Here is a 7500-nt window from a genome sequence, read left to right as displayed (position 1 = left end):
GGTCGTCTGCTCTTGTCAGAAACCAACCGCATCAAAGCAAAAACTAAAATAAATTGTGCAAGTTAATAAAACCATATCTAGGCCAGAATAGCGGTATATAGACGCTATCGTTTTTCCTACTAGCGATAGGATTCGACTTCTCGTCAAAATAACGGACCCTGTCGCCACACTGAACACACGATCGCTGTTATATCCATCGATATCAATGTTGAGTGTAGCTGCGTGTGACTACATTGTATGGCTCACTTGATAACTTGCTCTTTATGTCCCTCTATCATCAGTGACAAAATCTGAAATGTTAATTACCTTTGGTGAGCGACCTTTCCGTGATTATTGACTGCATCCCCAGACAGCGTCCAGGCCGCTTGTGCATCATCATTGTTAAAGGCCCAGTCCTGACCGTGAAAACACTTCTGCTCACAATCTCAAATCTGATCAAGCTTTTGTTTTGTAGTGATAAGACCATCCCTCTACTTGGACACATACCAACACTCAACATACTGGCTGCTTCCTCGTTTGAATTTTTTGATGAATTTTTTTGACGATAGAGAAAGAAAGAAAGAGAGAGAGACAGGGAGAGAGAGAGAGGGGAGAGAGAGAGAGAGAGACAGGGAGGGAGAGAGAGAGAGATAGATAGAGAGAGAGAGAGAGAGAGACTGAGAGGGAGACAGAGAGAGAGAGAGAGAGAGAGAGAGAGAGAGAAAGAGAGAGAGAGAGAGAGATTAAGCCACTAGCCGCTCCTAAAGAAACAAAGTTATTAAAATAAATACCACTCTCGACAGAAAGCAGTTATACTATTAATTTTTGGTAGGTGTCCAAATAGAGGGATGGCCTTATCTTATGAACAAGCCTGGCCAGATCTGGGATTGCGATCCGAATCCTTTACACGGGCAGGGCTGTGCCTTCCAGACGTGTGCATCGTCACTGTTAAAGCTGGCAGGTCACCGTGACCCAGCCGTAAAAGGTTACACACAGAAATGTGTCTGTGGAATCATAACTAGACAAACGACGTATAACCTATGATGCCGATATGTGATGCATGCTTTCTGTTAGCGAAAGATCGTGTGAACCTTTCCTATTCTTTCCTCTTTCTTTTCTTCTTTCTTTTTGCGTGTGTCTCTGCGTTGCTAAGTCAAAAAATAGAAAGATTAAAACTGGGATTATGTCAAAATTAAGTATTTTGCTCACCCAGTTGGCAACCACTGAAAACCTTTATAATATTATTAAATTTTTTTATTTCATCTGCAAAACAATTCCTGGCGAGATTTCTTTCTGCTGGTGTGAGTAGGTTTAGTACGGTCTATCCAGTCTACACAAAAACGTGCCCTCGGGGGAAATAATAAAATGTAAAAGTTAGATTGAGGAAGAGAAAAATAACAATGTTTTAAAATTATTCACTTCAACTAAATTAAATCAAATCAAATTTTCAACGGTTTTTTCGGCCACTCATGTTCTTTATATTAACTCGCTGTTTGCTGAGAATTTCTTGCCTGCTGTATAAAAAGTAGACTTGTTTGTGAATCTATTTTTATATGTTCATGTTGTGGAATAAACTGTTATGTTGTTGCATGTGTAATTTGCTTGGATTTCTCCGAGGCATTCATTACAATGACAATGTTATTGGACAAAAGTGTACAGTACTGTACATGTTATGTACATTAGATGAACGTTGACCCCCTTGTGTGAATTCAAATTGATCACCTTATGGAAAGTTTCATTCTAACAATTGTTCATATGTTCCATCTTCATCATAGCAAGGGTAATTAATGATTAGTATATAAATCACTGTGTCAAGGAAGATCACTTTCAACTACTCTGTAAATGTTGCATCTATATCTGGTTTGTCACAAGGACGCAGCCAAATATTGTGGTGTTACTATGTATTATTTATGAACTGTTTGTGTTTTCTTCTCTCTTAAGCTAGTGTTTTATTTTGTGTTCCAAAGAAAGGTTCTTTCATGTCCATCATTCTGATCTGTGCAATACATTCATGTATCCATTTATCATTCAGGCAATGTCATTAATTTTGATTCACGTTCTACATGGTGTGCTTGGAAGCCATATATCACAGCTGTTTCTTCAAGTGAAGGATATTTTGAATGCTGATTTGTTTATTTATCATCTACCTTACTTAGCAACGCTTTTTCTAGGGGGGGCTTTTGTAGTCAGTTTGAATGATCGAAACAAAAGAGAACGTTTTTTTTATGTCTGTGGTCTTTTGAAGTTTTGTGCGTTTTAACAGATCTTTTTGCTAAATCTTAAATACGGTAGCTGGGCTATTAATGTCAGTACACCTTTTGGCTTCCTGTCTTATGTGTAAGGTTATGCAGAGATTATTCTGTTGTTTTGGTGCAATATTAAAAATTGTATGCAATCCTGTATCATATAATTTGTAAATGATTCACATCCAATGAAGAGAACAGGATATGCAGCAATATCTTTTTGACAGTGTTAGTAATGTTAAGTTTGTCTATTTTTTTCAGGTAACATTACTTAATAAGCTTTGTTCTGCAAAAAGTACTATTAGTAGTACACAAGTAATGCTTTGAAACTGTTCAGACGCTTTACTCTGGGATTTTTTCTTTTCTAATTAGTTGCATTAACAATGCTTGGACTTTGATTTTTGATTGTATATAGGTGATGAATTTGAAGAGGCAGCGGTAGCACTGGAGTATAACTGAAACTAGTTGCATGTTGTGTGTTCATATTGTCAGCTGTGTAGATGCAATTCAGTAAAATCTGTTGTTTTGCACCAAAAAAAAAAAAAAAAAAAAAAAAAAAATCAAATCAAATTAAATTATCTTATTTCAATTTAAATCATTTCGAACTAAATTATATAGAATTGAAATTGAATTGTATTAATTAAATTCAAATTAAATTAAATTAAATCAAATCGAATTTTATGGAACTAAATGGAATCTTCTTCTTCTTTGTTCATGGGCTTAGACTCCCACGTTCACTCATGTTTTTAGCACGAGTGGATTTTTACGTGTATGACCGTTTTTACCCCGCCATTCAGGCAGCATACGCCGATTTCGGGGGAGGCATGCTGGGTATTTTCGTGTTTCTATAACCCACCGAACTCTGACATGGATAACAGGATCTTTTCCGTGCGCACTTGGTCTTGTGCTTGCGTGTACACACGAAGGGAGTTAAGTCACTAGCAGGTCTGCACATAAGTTGACCTGGGAGATCGGAAAAATCTCCACTCTTAACCCACCAGGCGGCAGCGACCGGGATTCGAACTCACGACCTCCCGATTAGAAGGCCGACGTCTTACCACCACGCCACTGCGCCCGTCTTAAATGGAATCAAATGTTATCAAATTAAATCAAAACTAAGATAAACAGCGCCGAGGCTAGCGCCCTGACCGCATACAAGGTCACACAATTCTTATCATCTGCAGTCTTTGTCAATTTTTGCAAGGAGGCTAGAGTAAACACACACACACTCACACACACACACACTCACACACTCACACACACACATACAAACACACATACACACACACACACACACACATACACACACACACACACACACACACACACACACACACACACACACACACACACACACAGATACGTACATCACATCTCTAAAGGAGATGTCCTCTGCAGTTCTTGTTATTCCAGTTTTGTATACCGAGTATGTATAATTTACGGGGAAAAATTACCGGCTTATCTGCCTTTCTTTTATAGCAAAGATAGAATGGTGCTGAAATTCCTTGCTTCTGGTTAATAATTTTCTCTTCTGATAAGTCTTTCTTGAATACATGTAGCCTACATTTTTACACGATAAAACGAGTTGATATTAAACTTACGAGATAAAATCAAAAGGTCCATAGCCGGCATTGATTATTACTAACACCCTTTTGCACCCGCCTCTGAAAGAAAATGCGCGACTCCACCTTATATTATTCACATTACAAGTAGAGACTGTTTCTTTTCTGGTTTAAGAAAATCATTTTGAAAACAAACAACAACTATAACAGTACGGTACTTGTTATCGTTGCAGCGTGACTGTGGCACTGTTTACGTATTTGAACTTTGCACAACATATTTTTTTTATAACATATTTTCAGACAGTATTTTTTTTTCAAAATCCGTACATCAATTATATTTTTGAAAAATAATAATACAAGGGCAGCTGTGACTTACCTCAGAGCGTGTGTGCTGTGCAGGGCTGCTGCTACAAATGTACGGCGACCAGTCTGCCTGTGACAGGGTGTGTCTGCTGTCGTCAGCACGTGAAACGGATACCTCACCTGTCTTCGATTGTGTCTCCATTTAAAGGTACTATTCTACAACGTTTCTGTATGCTGTGTTGATTCTTTCTTCTTGGACACATTTTCCTGAAATACATCATCAATCTCATTCTTTGTGCTTGGACACATTTTCCTGAAATACATCATCAATCTCATTCTTTCTGCTTGGATGCATTTTCCTGAAATACATCATCAATCTCATTCTTTCTGCTTGGATACATTTTCCTGAAATACATCATCAATCTCATTCTTTCTGCTTGGATACATTTCCTGAAATACATCATCAATCTCATTCTTTGTGCTTGGACACATTTTCCTGAAATACATCATCAATCTTATTCTTTCTGCTTGGACACATTTTCCTGAAATACATCATCAATCTCATTCTTTCTGCTTGGATGCATTTTCCTGAAATACATCATCAATCTCATTCTTTCTGCTTGGATACATTTTCCTGAAATACATCATCAATCTCATTCTTTGTGCTTGGACACATTTTCCTGAAATACATCATCAATCTCATTCTTTCGAATTCTGCTTGGACACATTTTCCTGAAATACATCATCAATCTCATTCTTTCTGCTTGGACACATTTTCCTGAAATACATCATCAATCTCATTCTTTGTGCTTGGACACATTTTCCTGAAATACATCATCAATCTCATTCTTTGTGCTTGGACACATTTTCCTGAAATACATCATCAATCTTATTCTTTCTGCTTGGACACATTTTCCTGAAATACATCATCAATCTCATTCTTTCTGCTTGGATACATTTTCCTGAAATACATCATCAATCTCATTCTTTGTGCTTGGACACATTTTCCTGAAATACATCATCAATCTCATTCTTTGTGCTTGGACACATTTTCCTGAAATACATCATCAATCTCATTCTTTGTGTTTGGACACATTTTCCCGAAATACATCATCAATCTCATTCTTTGTGCTTGGACACATTTTCCTGAAATACATCATCAATCTCATTCTTTGTGCTTGGACACATTTTCCTGAAATACATCATCAATCTCATTCTTTCTGCTTGGATACATTTTCCTGAAATACATCATCAATCTCATTCTTTGGACACATTTTCCTGAAATACATCATCAATCTCATTCTTTGTGCTTGGACACATTTTCCTGAAATACATCATCAATCTCATTCTTTGTGCTTGGACACATTTTCCCGAAATACATCATCAATCTCATTCTTTGTGCTTGGACACATTTTCCTGAAATACATCATCAATCTCATTCTTTGTGCTTGGACACATTTTCCTGAAATACATCATCAATCTCATTCTTTCGAATTCTGCTTGGACACATTTTCCTGAAATACATCATCAATCTCATTCTTTCTGCTTGGACACATTTTCCTGAAATACATCATCAATCTCATTCTTTGTGCTTGGACACATTTTCTGGGAAGAAAACATCAATCAAATAAAGATGTGTAAGTGAACGATTAACGACAGCAAACACGCAGTTCGTGCAGCCTTCAACCCATCAACTGATTGAACCAGCGATCGATTGATCGATCAAGTGCTGGTTATGTATCCTCGTTATCAACCAAAACGCTTAAAGTTTAAGGCATTAATTACATATTCATGAATTGGTGTCAAAATTATTCACAGGAACTTTAAGATGTTGCGTATTTTTATTAATGATTTGTAGGAGGGGGGGGGGGGGACTTTGCAGAAGGAATTTACTTCGCAGTTGCAGGGGGATAAATAATTTGAATCGCGTGTTTCACACTGATGTGTATATTTGCAGTGGATATGGTTGCAGAAGATTTACACTTCATAGAGAGGTCTCGTAACATCTTTATGAAAACTCTTAAAGGCACAGTAAGCCTCCCGTAAACCATCACAGATACTGTCAGGCTTTTACACACAGTACAAACACCCTTCCATTTGAACGCTCACCAAACGGGAATATCCTAGGTGCCCTACGTAAAGAGCGAGCAATTTTCAAAGAATTTATTTTTGCGTGGTTTATCTTACCCCTGACCCATCGTGAACCCGTGTGATCCAGTTTCCCTTTTTCACAATGCAGTCGTCAGTTTGTAATTTGAATGCGGCTCGCTGTGAGCTTATCTGCAATAGCACGTTATTATGTACCTCTGACTTTTCACGAAACAAACGAATGTGGTTCATAAGAACTCTGGCGATGGCTTTTGACTGCCTATAAACCGCCGTCTGCTACGAAAACCACGACCTTGCGTGAACCTGCTTCAAACTTTCAAAACTTCAAATTGTACTGATCTTGTCTTGATGAAAAAAGAATTCTTTTATGATTTAAGAATGTTTGTGTAACAAGCTGTCAATGTATTATTTAGATTTTAAAAGCTAGGTCTAGCGCCAAAACGCACCACGGTCCGATTCATTCTGATAATCATCGCTCCACGGTTGAAGGGAAGTAACTCATTTTTGACCTGAGTTCAGGATGGGTCCGATTGAGATGGTCTCAATCCGAAAAATTAATTCTTTGAAAATTGCTCGCTCTTTACGTAGGGCACTTGGTGAGCGTTCAAATGGAAGGGTGTTTGTACTGTGTGTAAAAGCCTGACAGTATCTGTGATGGTTTACGGGAGGCGTACTGTGCCTTTAAATCTTGTGAAGAAACTTGATACCACATCACCTGCTTCTATTCGCAGTGAATGGCTGATCAAAATGTGCGTGATTGCAACATGATCGAGACACCGTGGCGGAACGTGACGTTTTAATATTGTTTTCATTGTCTCCGGTTGTTTTCAAAACTGAAGGCAGCCTCGCTGTACTTAATGTGGTGACTGACCGGTTTCAACGCATTCATTTCGTTGGTTGCTTGGTTAATCTGTCTGTCTGTCTGTCTGTCTGTCTGTCTGGAAAACATTTTAGAGCCACTTATTAAAACCAAAGGTTAAAAGAGTTGATCCAGATTTGTAGAGTGAGAGCCTAAGAACAACTATATAAAACACGTACGTCTTGGGTTTTTTTCATGTCTAAATATCTATGCCACAGTGACACACCAAACACGTACATTCATACAGATGATATATATCTAGTATGTATAGATACATTCCTTGCGCACATACAAGAGATACAAGCCCTCTGAACTGCACTCCGGCCGGCAGGAGCAGTCCACCAATGGGAGTAGCCCCTTTCGGCGGGAGTGCCTGTGCCCAGTATAAGAAACACCAAATAGATCGGTGACACACCACGTACGTGCATACAAACAGACATTTAAA

This window comes from Littorina saxatilis, linkage group LG2 (genome assembly GCF_037325665.1).
Source record: "Littorina saxatilis isolate snail1 linkage group LG2, US_GU_Lsax_2.0, whole genome shotgun sequence".
Classification (NCBI taxonomy): domain Eukaryota; kingdom Metazoa; phylum Mollusca; class Gastropoda; order Littorinimorpha; family Littorinidae; genus Littorina; species Littorina saxatilis.
This window is presented reverse-complemented; position numbering follows the sequence as displayed.